Here is a 24,676-nt window from a genome sequence, read left to right as displayed (position 1 = left end):
AGTTTCCTCAAAACAATTAATTAATCCAGTGTTATTTATGTACAGTATTGGCTTACTATGAATTATGAACTGTGTTAAAATAAATTGTAGCACTCTAAGGATTGAAATTACATCAAACTTTATTTTCACTCAAACAGTAGGCACACTGATATATTGCACAGCATAAAGAGATCATGTAAACAATGGACATCTGTTGGCTCCTGTGGGCATGACCTAAATAAGGCAGTTTATTTGGTTTTAAAAATGCTGAGATATTTACTGCAGAACTGTAACCTTCCCTCAACAAAATCATCAACAATTTTCGGGAGCATATGGGCAAAGTAGAATGTGCGCAGCCTTATGATATGCCCCTGGACAAAGCCTTGGTCGTAGGGTACTTCGATTTCTAGGTGCTCAGTTTTGTTCCAGATCACCAACTTGGAGTGCTGAAGCCCTGTGCAGTGCATCCCAATTTGTATCTGCATGTAGTAGCCTTTTGGACCATTGCAGGCAATATGGTAATCTACCCTATCTCCGTTTGCCACAGTTGTGATTTCGCAGTTCTTTGTTGCCAAAAATTCAGCAAGTAACTTGAACTGTGTTCCCAAGCTAGCGTCGACATCGCTGTGTTTACACCGGCAGACGTTGTGCAAACAACTTCCGGCGGAAATGAAATGCATTTGTGTAGAGTTATGGCGCCACCCGGGATACAGCGCATAAACTTGTCTATATAACTGCCCTGATAGAGGCCATCCTTGTCTAATGCCCCACCTTACACAGACTGGCCTACTGAGCCCCCCTCCCACCTTAACCATACATGATGCCCCAGCATACAACATCTTCACATAGGCCAAAAACCATTCCCCAAACCCAAACATCACATTAAACAGATACTCATGGTCCACTCTATCAAAAGCCTTCTCTTGATCTAAAGAGACCAGACCAAAGTTCACATTAGAACCTCTTGATAAGTCCAACATGTCCCTGATTAAGAACAAGTTGTCGGTGATTAAGCGTCCTGGTACACAATATGTCTGGTCCTTATGTACTATAGAGCCACCCTCCGGCAGTCCCCTTTTTTGGGCAGGAGAGTCAGAGCCACCCTCCGGCAGCTCATCTGCAACTCTCCTACCCCGATGCACTCACGCAACATGCAAAAGAAGTCCAGTCCAGGGGAATGTCCATTTCATCCCTTTGTACCAGAGAGAGCTTAGGGAGTTCGGCGAAAACAAAACCTGAGCACACATAGGATCACACAGATCTGCCCTATACAACTCTGTATAAAACTCCACAGTCCGCTCCCGCATCTCCCCCACCACAGAGGTCACCCGCCCATCCGAAAGCCGAAGACAATGCATACCCTTGGCTTCACCGCTCTGTCTTTCCAAACCAAAGAAGGAGGAGCTGGGAGCATCCATCACCTTGAGCATGGAGAACCTAGCTCTTACACGTGCTCCCTTTGCTTTGACCTGGAAAAAACTGCCCAGATCCCTACGTAGTTCAGCTAAATTAGCCTGGAGGCCTACATTGCCTTGCCCCACCAGCTCTACCTCCATCTCACTACTACTACACTCGAGTTCCCCCAATACTCTCCTAGCCACTGAGGATGAGAGCTATATACTGTTGGCAGAAAAGCCGAATTTGGACTTTTCCCACATCCCACCATTGACTTAGAGAGACTCATACTCCTCTCTTCGCTGTCCCCACCTTTCCCAAAAAGTCTGGAAACCTGAGCAAAAAGTGGCATCTTGTAAGAGCTTTACATTAAACTTCCAATAGGATGCCTGCAGAGGCCCTGGTGAAATAGACAGCCGAGCCATGGATATGTGATGATCCGAAAAACCTACTGGGAGAATAGTAGCGCCCAACAGCCTATTGCTCTGATTCCTAGACATGTACAATCGATCAAGCCGGGCTGCACTCACCCTAGCCCCAAAGACCTTCACCCATGTCTTGTGTTGGGATGTCTAGTTCTCCAAACATCCACTAGGTCAAACTGATTAATAACGTCCCTTAACACCCCCACTGAACCAGAATGAGGCTCCTCCCCATTTCTGTCCTTCATAAAATCCATCGTACAGTTCCAGTCCCCGCCGACCACCAGCATCTCCTCAGGCGATATCTGTGAGAGTTCCTGTCTAAGACACCCAAATAGAAGCCCCCTCTCTCTCCCTGTGTTAGGCGCATACATATTTATAAAGACATCCCCTGTTGTTAATTTCTGCTTTTACTACAAGCAGTCTACCCCTACACACCTCTTTTGAGGAGCACATTTTTACAGACAGACCCGGTACAAAAAGGACTGCCACCCCTACACTAACATTTGTCCCATGGCTCAGCACACTTGCCCCTTTCCACCAGAGCCCCCAATCAACTTCATTCACCACGTCGCTATGAGTCTCCTGCAGAAACAACACCTGTACTTTTTTTTGTTTTACATATTCACCCAACACACTCCTCTTTCCCGCATCTCTGGCGCCATTAATATTAAGCGAGCCTACCCAAAGAGTCTCCATAAGAAGTGGGAGAAAAGCCAGCAGAGAAAGAGACCAATAGCAAAGCTCAAAAAGCCCCAGTGCCAGAATTGTTTTTCTCTCATCTAAACAGTGTATGAAGGTAGACTTTTATGCCCCCCTAGTCGCTTACCCTTCCCCACTATACTCTCCTCATCCACTAGCATAACCTGACTAAGCCCAGCCTCATCTACACCACCATCCATGACATGACTAGACCCCGTCTCAGCTACACTACCATCCATAACACGACTAGACCCAGCCTCATCTACACCACCATCCATAACATGACTAGACCCAGCCTCATCTACACCACCATCCATAATATGACTAGACCCAGCCTCATCTACACCACCACCTATAGCATGACTAGGCCCAGCCTTAGCTACACCACCATCTATAGCATGACTAGGCCCAGCCTCACCTACACCACCATCCATAACATGACTAGACCCAGCCTCATCTACACCACCATCCATAACATGACTAGACCCAGCTTCATCTACACCACCATCCATAACATGACTAGACCCAGCCTCATCTACACCACCACCTATAGCATGACTAGGCCCAGCCTTAGCTACACCACCATCTATAGCATGACTAGGCCCAGCCTCATCTACACCACCATCCATAACATGACTAGACCCAGCCTCATCTACACCACCACCTATAGCATGACTAGGCCCAGCCTTAGCTACACCACCATCTATAGCATGACTAGGCCCAGCCTCTCCTACACCACCACCTATAGCATGACTAGACCCAGCCTCACCTACACCACCACCTATAGCATGACTAGGCCCAGCCTTAGCTACACCACCACCTATAGCATGACTAGGCCCAGCCTTAGCTACACCACCATCTATAGGATGACTAGGCCCAGCCTCTGCTGCCTGCGTCTCATGGCCCCCTGCACGTTGACCTCAATTTCCCCCACTGGTGCTTTAACCCTCACCTTGTCTACGGCCTTTATGTGGGCACGCAAAGCTCTTATGCCCCAAATCCCCACACTCAAAGCACCGTAGACTATTTGTGCTGGCAAAACCTGCCTAAAGCGCCTCCCCATGCCTCACTTTAAAATGCACATTTAACTGTTGCTCAATGTTGTTCAGAAACATGAACGGAATGAAACAATGTGCTTGACGGCATCTGACTGAAAACCTGCCGACAGTACATGAAAACCACTAGCAAACTTACCAAAACGACTCAACTCCTTCCTGATTTGATCATCCGTAAATAACGGAGGCAAATTTGCAACTACCACCCTAGTCGAAGAAAAAGGAGAAATTGGCACCAACACACCCCTTACAAATATACCACAAGAAATGAGCCTACCCACCAAATTTGCTATTTTCATAAACACAACCACAGCTTTGTTCATTCTGGACGCAGAATGTATAAATTCAGCTCCAGCTGTTAGCCGACCGCGAGCAGAACCTCCTCCACCTTAATTCCATTCTCAGGAACACACCTGAATCCATGCCGTAACGACAGCGTCTCCTCCGCGCTAGGCTGCGAAGCCATCGCTCACACCTCACCGGTCAAAACCCCAGGAAACTAAACCTCTGTCCTCTTCCTCTCTATGAAAAGAAAAATAGTGGGTACCACTAAAACAAACAGTGCATTAACCCTCCACCATAGAAAATAGAAATTGAAAGGAAAAACCAAGGAAAGAAACAAGTTAGGACAAGCCCTCCACACCAAACACTCAAACTCCAAAAAACTCCCAGCATGCACAGAGAGAGAGAGAGAGAGTGAGTCACGTCTCCTCCCGTTGCTCCCCTCCGGCGCTCTGATTCGCCAGTCTACTAAGCCACCGGTCTGAGCGCTCCACCTCCGCTACACTGGAATGGGAACCCAACGCACCCTAATCACCTCCAGCGCACCTGCACCTCATCATCTCATCACCACCCTTATATAGCCCTGGAATATTTGGCGTTGTGTTGTGTGTGATTGTTTTGCTTTGTGTCATGTACTCTAAATTTTTTCATTAATTTTGTCATTTTTTGAGTAAATCTTGACCTTGTTAATTCCTGCGTCTGCGTCCTGCCTCTTCGTATCCTCAGTACTTGTCACAGAGAGAGAGAAATTACCTGTCAACACCAGATCATACAATATACACATACATTTAAATAGCCTTTTAAGGTGTTTCCACAATACAAACTGAAGATACAAATTCCTGTAAATATTCATATAAAACATGCATAAATTATATCATAGAATTTGTTTTTCTGCTATGAAATAATTCAGAATTCCTGAACAAAAGGGAACTGAATACTTATTCTACAGCAACAATTCTGATTTGGAAGTGGAAAAATAACAATGTCAAACCTTGACTGATGGAGCTCTTCTCTCTCCTGGAAATGCTGTGTCCATCAAGAACTGAATGCTGGGTCAAACACAACAGACACAACATAACAGGGGCCAAACAGATGGAAATGGAGGAGGTGCTTCCTAATCTTATCCAATGAGAATGCTAGTCTTTGTTTATTAACCCCATTCAAAACATTTTCCATTTGGTGTGTCCTGAACACAAGTCAGGTCTATTAGGCCCAGCTTCTACACCTGTGAGTCACAACCAGGTGCAGCAGGTCATTACACCTATGCAAATGACTGTGTTTAACAGGACCTAATGGCCATACACAGTCCATGATTGATTAAGGAGGTTTTGTAAAGCTTTGTTCACACTGCAGGCCTTAATGCTCAAATCAGTTTTGTTTTCAAATCCGTATGGCATACTGACTGTCCAAACAGCAACATACAAGTGACCAAATTGGATTAGTGTGCGGTCTAATCAGATATGCAGAAAAAAAACAGAATTTGAGTCACTTCAAACTGCCAAAGTGAAGAAGGCTTTAGTGACAGCACCTATACATGCTCTATGGACAGGAGACTTCCTAACCACGTGACGCGCCTTTAAAAAACACAACACAAAAAAGATAGTGTTGACATTTTAGCAGACGCTCTTATCCAGAGCAACTTACAGTAGTGAGTAAATGCTGTACATTTTTCATACTTTGCACGTGCCATGCTCTACCAACTGATCCACACAGGACCCATGTTTAGTTTAGCAACTATATATTCGACCAGGCAGATCCAGGCAGCTGATCCATAGGGATCAAAAACTGGTTTACGGCTACATTTAGGGATTAAGGTTAGGCTTAGTGGGATGGGTTTAACTTTAACTTTAGGGATATGGTTAGTTTAGAAAAGAGGGGTTTACTTCTGACCTGCAGAAGAGTGAGCTTATTTTTGTAATCATAAATGGTAGACCAAGACTAAAGACTAATAGCAAAAAAAATTGTCATCTTTGATATCTTATTTCTTATGATATCTACACAATGGCCATCTTCCGTACCACCATACCGCTCAAAGCCCTTCACACTTACTCAAGGCTGCTGCGGTTCGACGACCGTGAGTCCAGACCTCTACACCCCGGGGCCCGAGGTGACGGTGGACGAGCAGCTGGTTCCGTTCAGAGGTAGTAGTTGTGTTGGCGTGCGGTGTTATAATAATAATTATAGTAATAATAATAATAATTACCACCTGGTCTAATTTCTTCTTCTAATTCTTCTTCTTCCCCCAACAAAATAAAAAAACGACAACAGGTCAGTGTCCTTTCCACCAGTATATACCAAGCAAGCTGGCCAAATACGACATCAAGACGTGGGTTGCCTGCGACGCCAAATCTAGCTACGCCTGGAAGATGCAAGTATACACCGGGAAGCCCGCGGGCGGAGACTGGAGAAGAACCAGGGCATGACGGTCGTGCTCGACCTGACCAAGGGGCTGAGGGGCCACAACGTGACGTGCAACAATTTCTTCACCTCTTACGAACTCGGACAGCGGCTCCTCCGGAGGAACCTCACCGTGGTCAGCAAGGTGCGCAAGAACAAGTCAGAGTTCCCGCCCTCGCCGCTCGCGATCCACCCGAGGATCCTGCCCCGGTCCCTGCCCCGGCGAGTAAGAGGAAGAGGTGTCAGATCTGCCTGCCCAAGAAGGACTGTAAAACGCACACTGTGTGCTTCAGGTGTAACAAATACATCTGCAAAGGCTGTTCACGTGCCTGTTGTCCCACCTGTGCCGATTGGGGCTTCAGTGAAAGCAGGACAGTTAGACCTGGAGGACACGGGGTGTGCACAGAATACCAGGACAACGGGAGGGTTAAATTAATGGTATTCTGTGGCTTAGGTTTAGTTTAGTTCTTTGTTTGAAGGTAAAAGCAGTGAAGTCCCAAATGGTACCCTGTTCAATATAAAGCGCTCTACATTTAACCAGAGCACTTTTAAGCACCGTTCAAAAGTAGTGCACTAAATAGGGAATATGGTGCCAGCCAAGTTCATCCCTGCTCTAGATGTGTTATCATTAGACAGTCAAAGTGGCTGAGCTACAGGGAGAAACAAACATGGCCAGCGGCTGAGGCTGCTGATGCAAATTCCTGGAGCTTTGATGTAAGGTATCATTTAGGCAAATTGAGTTGTTGAGAATCTTCTTGTAATGAAAAGCGCTGTATAAATTTATCATATCGTTAGTAAATGTTACTTATTTCATTCATGCATTGTTTATTATGATTTTAATGTAGTTATGTTGACTGAGAAGTCCCTTTTGTAGAAATCAACTGTTGCAGTAGTGAGTCATTGGGTTCCATTCCATTTAAATTCAAGAAGCAAACGGAATTTCCAATTCGGATTACTAACTGAATTGAATACATTTAAAGGGAATCTGCCCCACCCCTGATTGACAAAATGTTCTTGCTGATTGGTTGTTGATTTGTCAGTGTTGTGGCTGATTGGTTGTCTGGGGTTCTCACCTCCAGGTTCTGATGGTGTTTGAGGCTCCTGCAGTGGTTTTTCTTGACTCGTCAGTTCCGCTGAAGACTTTAGAACACACCTTGCAGAAGAAGCCAGTTTTTCACAATTTCTGAAATTTAATCGTAGTAAAAATTCCATTCCCTGTCTTAGGTCAGTTATATCCACATCATTTTCCTTCCTCATGATGCCAGCTATTTTGTGAAGTGCACCAGTACCTCCTGCAGCAAAGCACCCCCACAGCATGATGCTGCCACCCCCGTGCTTCACGGTTGGGATGGTGTTCTTCAGCTTGCAACCCCCTTTTTCCTCCATACATAATGATGGTCATTATGGCCAAACAGTTCTATTTTTGTTTCATCAGACCAGAGGACATTTCTCCAAAAAGTAAGATCTTTGTCCCCATGTGCATTGCAAACCGTAGTCTGGCTTTTTTGTGGTGGTTTTGGAGCAGTGGCTTCTTCCTTGCTGAGTGGCCTTTCAGGTTATGTCGATATAGGACACGTTCTACTGTGGATATAGATACTTTTGTACCTGTTTCTTCCAGCATCCTCACAAGGTCCTTTGCTGTTGTTCTGGGATTGATTTGCACTTTTTGCACCAAAGTACATTCATCTCTAGGAGACAGAACGCGTCTCCTTCCTGAGTGGTATGACATCTGCGTGGTCCCATGGTGTTTATATTTGCGTACTATTGTTTGTACAGATGAACGTGGTACCTTCAGGCGTTTGGAAATTGCTCCTTAAGGCTGAACCAGACTTGTAGAGGTCTACAATATTTTTCAGAGGTTTTGGCTGATTTCTTTTGATTTTCCCATGACGTCAAGCAAACAGGCACTGAGTTTGAAGGTAGGCCTTGAAATACATCCACAGGGACACCTCCAATTGACTCAAATGATGTCAATTAGCCTATCCGAAGCTTCTAAAGCCATGACATCATTTTCTGGAATTTACCAAGCTGTTTAAAGGCACAGTCAACTTAGTGTATGTAAACTTCTGACCCACTGGAATTGTGATACAGTGAATTATAAGTGAAATTATCTGTCTGTAAACAATTGTTGGAAAAATTTCTTTTGTCATGCACAAAGTAGATGTCCGGACTGACTTGCCAAAACTATAGTTTGTTAAAAGAAAATGTGTGGAGTATTTGAAAAATGAGTTTTAATGATTCCAACCTAAGTGTTTGTAAAATTCCGACTTCAACTTGGTTATCTGACCACAACTACTAATCTACAATGACCACAACCACTAATCTATGTAAACCAAGTTACCATTCATTGAGCACTTGTGCTCTGATCTGAAGAAACCAAGAGGTATCTCTTCGGCCTGACTGCCAAGCATCACATCTGGAGGAAACCTGGCACCATCCCAATGGTGAGGCAAGGTGGTGGAAGCATCACGAAAATAGCTGTGCAGCGACACTCCCCATCCAACCTGACATCGCTTGAGAGGATTTGCAGAGAAGAATTGAAGAAACTCCCCAAATGCAGTTGTGCCAAGCTTGTAGCGTCATACCCAAGAAGACTTGAGGCTGTAATCTTTGTAAAAGGTGCTTCAACAAATTACTGAGTAAAGGTTCTGAATGTTCATGAAAATATGATATTTCCATTGATTTTATAAATGTGAAAAAAAATCTAAAACCCTGTTTTTGCGTTGTCATTATGGGGTATTGTGTGTAGATTGATGAGGGACAAAAACAATTATGGATTTTACCATGGTCATGTGCGTACTGTCGTGTATGAAGATGATGACTATTTCAGAGGGACAAAGGAAAGATGTTTATCTTAGTTCAAATGTAGCAGTTGTAGGGTTACGCCCCAGGGGGGATAGGTGATTGGACGAAAGAGGGAGCAACCCATTTTTTCCCATTGTTTATAAGTGTGAGCTAGACAAAGAGGGGGCAGAAGCATTCAGATTATTATTGGGACGGTGCTTCTCCAGACACCGCGGGTCTGTAAACTTATGCTGTAAACTTGTGATATGAATGAATAAAAACTTCTAATCAAGGAGCAGCCTAAGCGGACTCTTTGTTTGACAGCAATAACCACCAGCATCCCACTTCGGACACGATAGACGACAAAATGGAGGCTCCGCTGAGATTGGCCTGCAACTTCCCTTTGTTTCATTCATGAGCAGCGAGGTGACTACCGCTCAAGCCGGCTAAAAAAAGGTGAGATTCCTCACAAATTATTGGGCGGTAGTTGTTTGGCTGGCTTGTGAGTGTGCGCTGGCGAAGGTGTACCATGTAAATTACTTGGGTTTGGGGTTGATGTGGTGTTATTGCGGTCGACAAGGGTCTGTAATAATTATTCTAAAATGTGGTTGCATTGGTAAATGGCAAATAATAGGAAGTCTAGAACAATTGATGGGCAGATGTGAAAGGTAGATATACGTATACGATTTTAGAGCATTGCAGGATTTGCCAAGCCCTCAGAACGAGGCGACCGCATGGTGGGCCATAAAATCCTGGTAACGCGTTAGGGGTTTCAGGTCAGTCAGTCTTGGACTGGGGTTGGGTTATAGATTTATTGTAAGTTGCTGCTCATCTTCTATCCGACGGGGTATTTGTTTGGGGGGACCGCTCATAAAATACCCATACTCACGGCAGAATAAAGTTAGAAACATAGAAAATAAATTTAAGGCACAATGCAGGTTTTTGTTACATGTTGCACGCCACATGATAAATGCTAAATGCTAATGCTAATGCTAAATGCTAATTGTGTTTCATGCCACATTGTACATAACGGCTAATGCTAAATGCTAATGCTAAATGCTAATTGCGTTGCGTGCTACATGCTAACGTATGACCTAAGAGGTCCACTGCGATGAATTAAAGCCTCTTAAAGTATGTATGTGTGTGTAGAATTCAGGTTCTAGGTGAATGTGAGCTCTGTTAAGTGTTATTTCTGATTATAAGGGTTAAAATAGAGAAGCTGTAGTTGAATGCTAATGTTCTGTTGTCTGGGAATCGTATTGTTGAATGTATGCGCATGCGTTTAATTTTGCGACACTACACTACAGAAAGGGGGAGTTTATGGCACGAGATTATGAGTCGTTTGGTTTCCGGTACTAAAACTACAACACGAGGGTATACTAAAACTACAACAAAGGGGATTGTGGGTAAAGGGTCATATTTCTGTTGGGGCGCTGCAGGGGGAGACAGAGAAATAGCCACAGACAAGAAAGATTTGGACACGAATCTTCTAATCGTTAAAGTGACTGTTGTTCGAAAATGAAACTATTTGTTGAGATGTAGTGAATTTATAAATTAGATATATGTTGACGGATTATAATAAATTAAATTAAAAGACGATTAAAATAAATAAAAATTACATAAAAATGTTATTGAGCTATTTAGTCCTGAATTAAGTCTTATAGCGAATATGAGTGGGGGAATATTGAATGTGGATAACTTAGTTAAGTGTATAAACTTTAAATGCTTGTCTGTCCCGTTTTGTTCCCTTGTCATATGAGAGGCGATAGGACGAGAGAAGAGGAGAGAGAGAGGAGGGGCTGGCGTGCGTCACGTGACAAGGTGTGACGCAGGCAGAGGATCAGTCAAAATCAGGCCAGTGCTTTTTTGTTTACAAATCTTCCCCTACAGGATATTTGATGTTATGACAATTTCTCAGACGCTTGGCAACAGACTGATCATTTGAATAAAATTTGCATTTTGGAGTCTCTGTGCATCACTGGGCTGGATTAGGGGGTCGGTTGGAAATCAAGTACTGACATTATTCTGTGCAATTAAGATACTTGGGTGCATATTAAACAATGGAATTTATGGGAATTGTAGTGTTGTAGGATTAGAGGGCTTTGTTTTTGGGATTGCTGTGAAGTTGACTACTTGATTTAATTTCCGGATGGGTTGTGGTAAGATAGCCACTAATGGATAAATTGGTAAGATAGGATATAGAAATAAAGAATTGGTTTTAATTATTCATAATTTTAAATTGATTTTTTTATAGATTTTTTATTTTAATAAAACATTTTCTTTTTTTTGAATAAATTTTTTAATTGAATTTTAATATTCATATATAAAAGAGTAGTTACAATGGGGAGAAAGGACAGCAAGGCTATGAAAGTCATTAAACCGGTTGATATAGTTGAGAATATTAATCCTTTAGTAAAGGGTATTGCGAGGTTATCCGGCAAATGGAACAAAGGTTGGCCTGACATTGAACAACCATGGCCAGTGGAAGGGACTCTTAACCCTGACGTCATCAACATCATGAAAGTGCTTCTGTCAATTTACAAGGCAGATCAAAAGAAGGGAAAACAAAAGGAACGACGTAAAGAAAAGAGACAAAGGGAGCTGGGTGTTCTTAAGCTGTTTGAAGATGAAGGACAAAAACTAATGAAACATACCAACGATAAGAGAAACAAAGGTATGGAGAAAATGCTGAATGAAGAGAAGTCGACAGAAAAACTAAGGGCAGAAGTCAGTATACCTTTCTCACATACGGATTCAGCGAAAAGACCCCCACCTTACGAGAAGGAAGTAGAGCTTAGGGATGTTTATCCTCAGCTTCCAGTGATCCTCCAGCAGGGTGATTATTACATCAGAGATGAAGATGAACGAATATTAGAGAGAGGACAAGCAGAAACGACCATAAAAATGCATCCAAGCTCCAAAAGTAAAAAGAAAATGAGATGTCTGGAAACTAAGGGTGGAATGAGGTTAAGTAGGATGAAACTGGATGAGGACGATGATGATCGGAGTGATTCAGAGGAGATCATGGGTGGATATGATCCTGTGATCAAACGAAGGTTGGCCAGAACGGAGAGAAGGGGTGAGGAAGGTTTGAAGAAGAAGGATACAAGATATTCCAGTGCTGAGGAAGGTTTGAAGAAGAAGGATACAAGATATTCTAGTTCTGATGAAAGCAAAGATGAAGAAAGCGATAAAGAGGCGACTAAAGGTGCTGTGTATTCAAAAGGAGTTTATCCTACAAGGACTGGCACAGAAGAAATAGAAGGAGATATAGACCGATGCTTATCAGACCTGGATAAAGCGAGGACTTTAGGAGAGGTAAGAGAGCTGGAGGAACAACTTGAGACGCTGAAGATACAGAAGGAGAAACTGCGGAAAAAAGAATCCAAAGAAGTTGAGACAAAATATGCATTAAGGCCAAGAAAAGAGGCCACGAGTAAAATGACACCAGTTATCATTCGGGGTCAAAACTTAGAATATAAGCCGTTGCAAAGTACTGATATGTCAAATATACTTGAGAAGCTGCCTATTCTTCAAGATGGGGCCTATCCTTGGATTTCAAAATTGGAAGAAATTACGGTGGGAACACAGTCAGCCATAGGAGACGTTAAGAGACTTTTGGCTAATCTCATTGGGATTCCAGATATGGAAGAAGTCTTTCAGAGAGCTGGACTCATTAGATATGTAGGGACTGCAGTGAACGATCCTGAATTGTTGGCTGCAAGTAGGAATCGTTTGTGGAGAGCATTGAAAGATACATTTCCAACAAATGTACATCCTGATAATATTCTGATTGACCCACTAGGACAACAAGAAAATCCGAGAGCCTATGTGTCAAGAGTTCATCAAGTGTGGAGAAATATTACTGGAAATGATCCAGATGTGAGTCAAATTGAGCAGTCAATTTTGAGAGCTAAACTGCAAATGGGACTGCCCTCACCAGTAAGGAGCAAACTGGCAGAAGTGGTTGGACTTGGAAGCATGACAAAAGGCGTCTATACAGATCATATAGCCCATCAAGTGGAGCTGTACAGGAAAAAGGAACACAACCAGAGAGAACAGGACGAAGAAACTCTCAGAAAACTCAATCAGATACAACTTGGGGAGAATAAGAAGGAGAAGAAACAAGCTTTGGTTATGCAGAATCAGTGTGCACCAAATCAACAATCACTGCCACAGCTTCAACCAGAACAGTTCCAACCGCAATTGTACCAGCCACCAATGGCGGTACCAGTTGGTTCATATCCACAGCCAATTTCTGGACAGACACAGAATTGGAGAGGAAGAGGACGAGAAGGCTTCGAAGAAAGAGGAAGATTTAAGACATCCTTCCAGCAACTTTCAGAAGCATGTTATAATTGTGGACAGGTTGGTCACTTTGCCCGTGGGTGCAATAAGTCAGGAGGAAACATCAGAGGGAATTTCAGAGGAAGATACAGGGGCCAGTCAAGATCATCTGGAGGACCGGTGAACCCCTACAGGGGTCCGGAGCAAGGATTCTAGAGGTGCCTAGATGATCCGAAAGGGGGGTGTCAGCTGGTAGCATCAGGACCGGAAAAAGATCCAACAATTGAGGTGAAAATAAACAACCGACCATTGGAAGTGATGGCGGATAGCGGAGCTGCGTTCACCTGTGTTCGGCCTGAAGATGCTACACATCTCCCTATGTCCAATCAACTCATTAGGACAATCGGATTTGAGGGAGTAAAACAGCTGATTCCTCTTACGGAACCAATTGAGCTCTGCTATAAAGATCAGAAAATTACAATACCCATATTGGTATCAGAACATACACCTATTGCATTATTGGGAAGAGATGCATTGTGTAAGTTGAACTGTACAATAAGATGTACACCAGACGGCTGTCTGGTAGAAATGCCAAAGGAAAAGGTTTACCAATTGTTGATGATGACAGAGATGGATTCATCTTCAGTATTCTGGATTGGAAATCTCAGTGAAGATTTTATGAAGCAGGCTAAGATATGGGAGAGATTTATTGTTGCAAATATGCCGGATGCGAGGCTTCCGGAATATCCATTCCATTGTACGCTCAAGTATTTCAAGAAGGCTGCCAAACCACACTCAGAGGAATGGTTGAGTCATCAACCGAAGAATGTTCAACTTAGCTCAAGTTGCATTATTTTAGGACCACAAGGAGCAGCTATGAAGATAAACACAGACGACTATCTGAATAAAGAATTTGAGAGTGAGAAGAGTGTGCCACATGTTACCTTGTTGGTTTCGGGAAGGCTATGAGCAGAAGCAAATAGGAGAAATGATGACAGAAGCAGAGAAACTTATTTTCAGACCAATGAAAGAGAATTTGGCGATCTGGAGAAGTGAAGATCAACGATTTCTTAAAATAATGATTTCGGCTCAAGGACAAGGAGAGCCACAGGCTGTAGAAATGACACATGAATCTATTTGCAATATGAAGATGGATTCAGACTCTATGAAAGATGTTGCAACAAGTTCCAGAAGGGTTGTGGTCTCAACACAGTACAGATATTGGACTTGTAAAATCAGCCCAACCTGTGAAAGTTGAACTTCGACCAGTAGCCAGACCTCCATGGAAAAATCAGTATCCATTGAAAGATGAAGCAATCCAAGGGATTGAACCACAAATTGAAGGACTTTCGAAAGCAGGTGTTTTAAGGACAACAAAAAACCCTCGGAGTAACACGCCTTTGTGGCCTGTGGAAAAACCAGATGGAAATTATCGTGTGGTTCATGATTTGAGAGCAGTAAATGAGGTAGTGACTGACTTTCCAGCAGAAGTGCCAGACCCTCATACCTTGTTAGCCCAAGTTCCTCCTGATGCGACCCATTTTACAGTGCTAGACTTATGTGGAGCATTTTTTAGTGTTCCCCTTAGTGTAGAGAGTCAGAATTTATTTGGGTTCACATATAAGGGACAATTCTATGAGTACAGTAGAATGCCACAGGGGTACCGGCATTCTCCTCATATCTTCAATAAAGTACTGAAGGATGATTTGGTAGGGATAGATCAGATATTGCAGAGCACTGTCATTCAGTACGTGGATGATATAATGGTTTGTTCACAAAATAAGGAAACATGTCATAGAGACTCAATTAAATTGCTACAGGTATTGGCAGAAAAGGGGCATAAGGTTTCACAGAAAAAGCTGCAATATTGCCAGGAGAAAGTTGTGTATTTAGGTCAAAACATAACTCATGGCCACAGAAACATTTCGGACAGGCAAGTGGAAACTATTCGTAAGGCTCCGAAGCCTAGAATGGTCAGAGAGATGATGACATTTCTGGGTATTGCTGGTTATTCCTCAGCTTGGGTAGAGGATTATACTGGTTTGATGGCACCTTTGAGAGCTATGGTTAGGGGTACTGAGAGTGGTCAACTCCATAGCAATCTTTCCTGGACACAGGAGGCCATGTGGCATTTGAAACGATCAAACAGAGGTTGCAGGAGGCACCTGCACTTACACTACCAGATTACTCGAATAACTTTTTGTTATATGTGTCTACTTCTACTGGAGGTAGATATGCGTGTGCGGTTCTTTGTCAACCGACAGGCACGGGGACGAATCCTCAGCCTATTTCCTACTACTCTACTGCTTATTCAGAGGTAGAACTAGGGTTACCACTGTGCTACAGAGCAATGGTGGGAGTATATTCAATGTATGACAAAGCATCATCGGTCACGATGGGCTACCCAGTAACAATTCTTACCCATCATAGTCTTAGAAATCTTCTGAACTATGGGAAATATACATTGAGTATGCCTAGGCTCAGAGACTATCATAGGCTTTTAGAGCAGGAAGATGTCACCCTAGTGAGGTGTGATACAGTAAATCCAGCCGAGAGTTTACCAACTTCAGAGGATGGTGAGCCACATGATTGTGTCCAAGAAGCAGAAAGATATTCGAGGCTTAGATCAGATTTACAAGCCTTTCCATTACGTGAGGCAGACATGTAGTATTGGACTGATGGGTCTTGTTATCGGGTGGGAGATAAATTATGTGCTGGTTATGCAGTAGTTAGAGGCAGAGGAACTGGATTTGTTGTGGAAAAGGCTGAAGTAATACCACAGCCTGCGTCTGCACAACTTGCTGAACTTGTGGGGCTAACAGAAGCATGTTTGTTAGCAGAAGGAAAGCGAGTAACGATATACACTGATTCAGCATATGCACATAGTGTATGTCATTTGTTTGGGGCAGTATGGAAAGGTCGAGGGTTTAAGAAAACGGATGGTTCTCCGATACAACATCATGCGCAAATAATGAAACTGTTGCATGCTATGATGAAGCCTAAAGAGATAGCGATAGCTAAGTGTGCAGCTCACAAGACAGATATGTCAAGAGTGACACAAGGGAACAAAGCTGCTGATGAAGCTGCAAAAGCCGTCGCAGGAGCGGATAAATTGGGAAAAGTTTTTCTGGTCACTCATGGAGTGGACTTGGAAGACAAAATTACGCTTCGGGATGTAATTTTGATGCAAGAAGCTGCTTCTATGATCGACAAACAGCTATGGCTAGACCGAGGAGCGGTCAAAGATGCTACTGGTCTGTGGAGAAACCATGAGGGGTTGATAGTAGCGCCTCTAGACCTCTTAGGTCTGATGATTCAGGAAGCACATGGGTTAGCTCATGTTGCGAGGGGGGAGGTTAACAGAAAGATCACAAAGGAATATGGTTTTTGGGCTCCATATTTGTTTGAACAAATTGATTATATGATAGGAAGGTGCACTATCTGTCTTAAAAATAATGTTCGAAGAGGGATAACTGTTCATCCGGGTTACATTCCTACACCAAGGGGTCCTATGCGTGAGTTGGTTATTGACTTTGTTGATATGATAAAACCAGTTGATGGGAAAAGATACATGTTGGTGGTTGTAGATAGATTTTCACGATGGGACGGAAGCTTGTCCAACCAAGCGTAAGGATGCTCAGTCGGTTGCCAAGTTCTTGTGTAAAGAAGTCATAAGCAGGTGGGGATTACCCGATCGAATATCCTCAGACAATTGAAGGGAATTTGTGGATAAATCAGTTAAATTGATGTTGCAGAAATTGGGAATTAAGCAACGTCTTGGAGCAGTTTATCACCCACAAAGTCAAGGGATGTGTGAAAGAATGAACGGTGTCTTGAAAAATCGCATTGTGAAGATTTGTCAACATACAGGTCTAAACTGGATAGCGGCGCTTCCTTTAGCACTAATGGTGTGTCGCTCAAGTGAGTTACGTGATCTACGTATGACACCCCATGAGTTGGTAACAGGAAGAAGGATGCCCACGCCTTGTTTGCGAACAAGCGGAAAGGGTCCAAGCTTGGCTCTGTTGGAAGATGAAATGAGAGCGTACGTTACATATATGGCCAATTTTCATAAAAAGTTGTCCACATATGTTTCTGACAGGCAAAGACAAGAAGAGGTGCAGAAGGCGCTTGAGGAGGATAAGAGGAATACAGTACAACCGGGAGACAAAGTATTCGTAAAGGTATTCAGAAGGAAGTGGTATAACGAACGTCGTGAAGGACCATTTGAAGTGGTTCGTAGTACTGGAACAGCTGTCCAGGTTAAGGGGTCTCCTACGTGGTATCATTTGTCACATTGTGTTAAAGCGCCTACAGAAGAGGTGCCACGCGCAGAGAGAGAGGATGGAGATAGGGGAGAACAGGAAGAGGGAGAGATTGTCCATGTTGGGGATAACGTTGATAATGTTTACACTTCTGATGATGCCAGAGATGACTATGCAGGGGATGGAAAGGAAAGGGGATTTGGGGAAATTAAATTCCAATACGTCCCAGAAGCAACAGGGAATATTTCAGTGGAATGTGAAGCAGCAGAGACCACCAAGGGCAACTCTGTTACAGGAGAAGCTAGTGATTCAGTTAGACAAAGTAGGCCTAGACCAGTTAGGAGAAAAGTCAGACCAAAACGTTACGAGAATTATGGGTGAAGTAACAACAATAACATCAACACTTCAGTCTGTTATAACAACAGTGGGAAGCAATTTAACTCTTTCAACATTGACAGTTATTAAAGCCATAAATATATCGCATTTGATTACAAGGGAACCAATAGCTCCAGCACCAATTTTAGAAGAAAATACTGTTATTAAGGTTAGGAGGGGTGAGACAGCTCATCTTCCGTGTAGCTGTGAGAGATGGAGTGGGGGAGGGGACGTTCCTCCCACATGGAGAGATAATTATGGAGAAGAAGTATTGTTATCAGGACCAGATGTAGAAGCGGTGCCCCCTAGTCAAAGGAAGTATATTTTGTACAACAATATGGAGGGGAAGAGGGTTATGAGTGATTGTTCACTTATTTTGCGTAATGTTACAGAGAAAGATCAGGGAGAATATATGTGTACTTATCTAGTGCAAGCATTAAAATTTGTTCCGGTTAAGAATTATTGGTTAAAAGGCTATGTAATTCGTAAAGTAACGCTTATAATGGAAGAGTTGAGGTCTGTTGTAGCCTCCACGGTCACCAAAGGAGTTCAGGATAAGTTTATTACAGTAGTCACTCCAACAATAAATAATACACAGAGTATATCGGTAACTTTCCCACTAGAAGTAAGTAAGGGTGTTAATTCATCGACTAAATCAACTACTTTAATGGTAACTTTGGAAGGAATTAATGGTACGACGGCAATAACAAATGTAGGAAGTATGACTCTGACACCGACAACAACGTTTCTGAAATTAAAGGATGTAGCAGGAATGACTCAGCAAATAGTGGTAGAGAACAATATAGGTTCATCTGAAATAGTACAGGATAATATCATGGAGGTACAGGATGAGTTCTTTGGGTTCAACATAACATCAGAAGATACATCTGATCAATACCGCTCATTAGGGAAAAGAGAAGCTAAATGGAAAGCATATGGATTTGATTCGTCTGTTTTGAAGATTAAAGATGAATGGGCAGGGAGAAATCTTTGGTTCCAGCAGTTAACTCATTCTGTAAGATCAGTGAGGAATCTTGAGGGTCCATGTCTGTTGAGAATTCCAGCACCAGAGACGTGGGGTTCCATTTTAGAGACGGTCGCTCAACCGCTATCAAGTGTGTGTCAGTCGTATGCGTTGTCATGGCTGTTGTATCAGCAACGAACATTGACAGATAAAGTAATGTCGTTGTCAAAACATTTGTTTAAGCCTAGGTTTAGGTGTTCTTGGTTAAATGAATTACCCTATGTGAATTTGTTGGATGGTAAGGAAAATCAGGTAACAGCGAACCCTGAAGCATTTGAGGTGAAAGCAGTGAGGGCTAAAAGTTGTTTTTGTTCTAATAAAACATATAATGTAAAGGGTATGTTCATGGGAATATCAGATTGTGATGATTATATGATGACTTTGGATAAGCATGAACATAAGGTTAGAGAGGACAAATATAATGTAACTTTTTATGTACCAGGTAGTAAGAAGAGCAGGACTTTGATGGTGAAAGATCAGCTTTTGCCTGGCAATGTAACTATTGGGAATTTTAGAGATATTTGGTGGGTTTGTGGTGATAAAGCATATATATTCTTACCCTATGGATGGACAGGATGTTGTTACATGTCAACGTTGAAGCTTCCATATGGGGCTTTTACCATTAAAAGAGGGGTAGCACCGGACACAGATAAATCTGAAGCTAGGGTTGAAAATAGGGTGAAAAGAGACATGGCGACATTTCATAGTCTTGAAGCCTACCATTGGAGAATAAGTCTGGGAGAGAAGTGGGGACTCTGACTTTTTCCATGGTATGGTGTAACATTTTTAGCAGATCATATTGATAATATTACATATACGTTACAGGGGTTTGCGAATGAAACAATAAGAGGGTTTAACCTTCTGTCAAAAACTCAAAGAAGTCACAGACTGACGCTGTTGAAACATGACATGGCTCTTGACTATATTTTAGCAAAACAAGGTGGCTTATGTTTGGCTATGAATCTAACGGGGGATGATTGTTATACTTTGATCCCAGATAGTTCCGATAATATCACGAGTGTTATAGATGCGTTGAAGAATATAAGGGATGCGTTTGGTAGATCTGAAGGAGCTGGATGGTCAGCGAAGTCTTGGTTGCAAGATCAGTTAGGCCCAGTAGGGGCAGTGATGGTTCAGATTTTAGTTGCACCTCTGATAGCGTTGTGTGTGATGTTTTGCTTTTGTACTTTGTTACTAACCTTTGCGAAAGCTATGATATTAAGATGGGTGGGAGTTGTGATGCCTGGAGACAACACTCAGATGCCGTTGTTGACTGTTCCTGATCTGGATGAAGATGGACAAGGGGGTCTGGATGGAGTATTAATGGATAAATATCCTTTTTGATTATTTGATCATTTTTTCAACAAAAAAAATTCAATAGTAGGGGGATTTTAGTATGATTGTATGAATCAAAGGGGGGAAGTGTATGACATTATCCTATTTCATTATTCTATCATTTAATGTGATTCATACATCATTTATATATCATTTTTATATTCTTAGTTGATATTGATGTTTAATTTGAAAGTGTTGTTTTGCAAAAGATACTGTTTGGTCTTTTCTTTTCTTCCAGAAGCATTTGGGGGAATATGTGGAGATTGAAATACTCAAACAAGGACAATATGAAAGGACAATGACTGGAGGAGATGAAACAAGGAGGGTGTGGAAAGATTCCGATTCCATCATCAACAATCCATTGGAAGTCGAGACTACGGGGAGATGAAGTGTAGTGGACTACATTCCAGTGTCTGCAATGAAATATAGACATATTTGCATGTGTAATACATAATTTGTGTCATATTCTTAGGTATTAATTTTTGTAGAATGATATTTGATGTTATTGAATACATGTGGGGATCTTAGATGTTTTTGTTTATTTCGTTGATGCTTAGGGACAGGGAGTCTAGGCAGGGAGAGGTCCATTGTGGGATCCGATGGGTTGACCAGCCTTAGAGTGGACATTTTTTGGATAGTATTTTGTTTGCAGGGGCTTACATGTGTATTTAATTGCATCATAGTTTCAAATGCATTGATAGGGATTTATGAGTTTATCTGGAGTATCTCGGTGGTTGCCTGGGGCAGAGGAACCGTGAGAGAATTTTACTGTCTTGATTGATGGATGGATATCTGGAAAGATGGCTGCCGGACAGTTTTTCGCTCTCACACTCCATAACGATTTGTTCATATTTCATAGAAAGGTATTTACACTCTAGAGAAAAATGTATTTTTTGGTTTAATGTTAAAGATACTCAATAAGATAAATTGTTACTTGTCATAATCCTATTCTGTTTGTTTTCGAGACTTTTAGTTAGTCTCGAAGGGGGGATATGTCGTGTATGAAGATTATGACTATTTCAGAGGGACAAAGGAAAGATGTTTATCTTAGTTCAAATGTAGCAGTTGTAGGGTGACGCCCCAGGGGGGATAGGTGATTGGACGAAAGAGGGAGCAACCCATTTTTTCCCATTGTTTATAAGTATGAGCTAGACAAAGAGGGGGCAGAAGCATTCAGATTATTATTAGGACGGTGCTTCTCCAGACACCGCGGGTCTGTAAACTTATGCTGTAAACTTGTGATATGAATGAATAAAAACTTCTAATCAAGGAGCAGCCTAAGCGGACTCTTTGTTTGACAGCAATAACCACCAGCATCCCACTTAGGACACGATAGACGACAGTACTCTACAGACTAAGTACTTCATCCAAGAGATTGTTTTAGTTATTCAAAACACATTCTAACATTCTGTTAACACTTATGAGGAAATGTCATGTTTATCTCACATGATCCCTGAATCTGCAGGGCGCTCCCAATGACACTGTCTGGCCATTAGAGAACTTCTGTGAGTGTCCATATAAATAAGAGGACTTACTAACCAGAAATAAGATCAAGCTCTGCAGAGTGAGGCCACGCCACATTGAACGAATGACCCCATCTCTGTGGAACCAAAACACTGTTCAAGGAAGCCTACATATACTGTAGCTATGGCTACATGGAACTCTATTCCACTTCAGGTAACTGATGCAAGCTGTAGAATCAGTTTTAAAAAACAGATAAAAATACACCATATGGAACAGCGAGGACTGTGAAAAGACACACACATGAGCACACACACACTCAAAGCTACATATAAGTGAAAAGTGTTATGAAATGTAATGTCAGATTTTTTATTGTATAAAACTGCCTTAATGTTGCTGGACCCCATGAAGAGTATCTGTTGCCTTGTCAGCAGCTAATGGGGATTCATAATAAATACAAATACAAACAGAAGAATACATATGTAGTTCAGAAAAACACGAAGTAAACATGTAATATACACACTTTAAAAACCTTGTACAATTTGGGTATTATCTCCCCATTTAACTATTAAACAAAGATAGTAAAGTAATCTATAATTATATTTCTAGGAGTAACATTTTAAAGTTATTTTTCCACTTAGTGGGAAGGGATTGAAATATCAATATTTTTCCACACACATCATCACCGATATATATAACTAATATGTAATCAAAACATTGTAGCTGTCAGCTGCAAACATTGTCAGCTGCAAACATGTTGTAATTAGTAGATATTTAAATGTATATATTTTACATACATTTACATTTAAGTCATTTAGCAGACGCTCTTATCCAGAGCGACTTACAGTTAGCACATACATACCATATGTCATTCATTTAACCTTTATTTACACAGGGAGTCATGCTGAGACAACAGACTCTTCCGGGCTCCCGAGTGGTGCAGTGGTCTAAGGCACTGTATCTCAGTGCTTGAGGCGTCACTACAGACCCCCTGGTTCGATTCCAGGCTGTATCACAACCGGCCGTGATTGGGAGTCCCGTAGGGCTGTGCATAATTGGCCCAGGTTTGGCCGGTGTAGGCCGTCATTGTAAATAAGAACTTGTTCTTAACTGACTTGCCTAGTTAAATTATATATATATTTTTAAAGATGAGCACTGCATGAACACATCAACAAAAAACAAATACACCATGCATATCTACAGTGTATAAACATCAATTAAACAATTCACCATTGGAATCAGGTGGTAGACCTACTGGACTACATAAAGGCTATTATCTAGCCTGTATTATCTCTTAGAGAGCTCTGACACAGGGAAGTTTCCCAGCCCTGTGGAGGTAGAGGAAGGGCTGCACCAAACCAGTAATCACATTGATGAATAAACAAATGTTAGAGGCTAATGAAAACTCTCCATCAGTCAAATAACCTTTTAAAGGTATAAAAACCTCATAAGGAAGATAATTCACCAACATGGCCACCGTGATAATCAAAATGATCCTGAAGGCCTTCATCTTCATGTTATTTGTTCCGTCCCTCTCCCCTTCCCCCGGCCCGGGACGTTTCAGATCCCTGAGAACTGAGAGGCAGCAGAATAGCTTCAACAAAAACAACATCAGAACCTCACCCCAGTAAAAATAAAACACAACAGATCTTTGATTCACCAGCATAAAGAACAGACAGGACCCAAGCACCATCAGCCAGACAACAGTACAACACCCCACACTGTATCTCAGGGGTTTGTACTTCAGGTAGACCACAGGGTGGACCACTGCCAGGTAGCGCTCTACACAGATACAGCTTTGAAACAGGGGACGACCGGTGAAGAGAATTCCATTAGAAAAGAACATGATGTACAAGACAACGATTGAGGGGTCGTGGAGCCGGACAAAATAAAAGATAGCAGACAGGCAGAAGAGAACTTCAGACACAGTCAGGTTGAGAAAGAAGAACTCTGAGGCCATCGTCCCTCCCACTCCGGTCAGTATCAACCACAGGATGTAGACATTGGTGGGGAGACCGAGGATGATGTTGATTACATAGGAAGTGATTGAGTTGATTTGGGAAAAGTAGCCAGCCAATGGATCTTCATGAAGGGAAGAGTTTGTAGCTGGAGTTGAAGTATTCATGTCTTCACTTGGTGTAGTTCTGATATGTGATGGAGTTTAGCAGATGTTATAGCAGGTGTAGCGAAATGCTTGTGCTTCTAGCTCCGACAGTGCAGTAATATCTAACAAGTAATATACACTGCTCAAAAAAATAAAGGGAACACTTAAACAACACAATGTAACTCCAAGTCAATCACACTTCTGTGAAATCAAAATGTCCACTTAGGAAGCAACACTGATTGACAATACATTTCACATGCTGTTGTGCAAATGGAATAGACAACAGGTGGAAATTATAGGCAATTAGCAAGACACCCCCAATAAAGGACTGGTTTGCAGGTGGTGACCACAGACCACTTCTCAGTTCCTATGCTTCCTGGCTGATGTTTTGGTCACTTTTGAATGCTGCCGGTGCTTTGACTCTAGTGGTAGCATGAGACTGAGTCTACAACCCACACAAGTGGCTCAGGTAGTGCAGCTCATCCAGGATGGCACATCAATGCGAGCTGTGGCAAGAAGGTTTGCTGTGTCTGTCAGCGTAGTGTCCAGAGCATGGAGGCGCTACCAGGAGACAGGCCAGTACATCAGGAGACGTGGAGGAGGCCGTAGGAGGGCAACAACCCAGCAGCAGGACTGCTACCTCCGCCTTTGTTTAAGGAGGAGCAGGAGGAGCACTGCCAGAGCCCTGCAAAATGACCTACAGCAGGCCACAAATGTGCATGTGTCTGCTCAAACGGTCAGAAACAGACTCCATGAGGGTGGTATGAGGGCCCGACGTCCACAGGTGGGGGTTGTGCTTACAGCCCAAC

At 42.5% G+C, this 24,676-nt stretch overlaps 1 pseudogene; it reads left to right on the top strand.

The window, feature by feature from the left end:
• Nucleotides 1-957: 957 nt before the first annotated feature.
• LOC121558396 lies at nucleotides 958-7,419 on the top strand (annotated as a pseudogene).
• The last annotated feature ends 17,257 nt before the right edge of the window (nucleotides 7,420-24,676 follow it).

The sequence above is a fragment of the Coregonus clupeaformis genome, unplaced genomic scaffold (assembly GCF_020615455.1).
Source record: "Coregonus clupeaformis isolate EN_2021a unplaced genomic scaffold, ASM2061545v1 scaf0550, whole genome shotgun sequence".
NCBI classification, from domain to species: Eukaryota; Metazoa; Chordata; class Actinopteri; order Salmoniformes; family Salmonidae; genus Coregonus; species Coregonus clupeaformis.
This window is presented reverse-complemented; position numbering and strand designations above follow the sequence as displayed.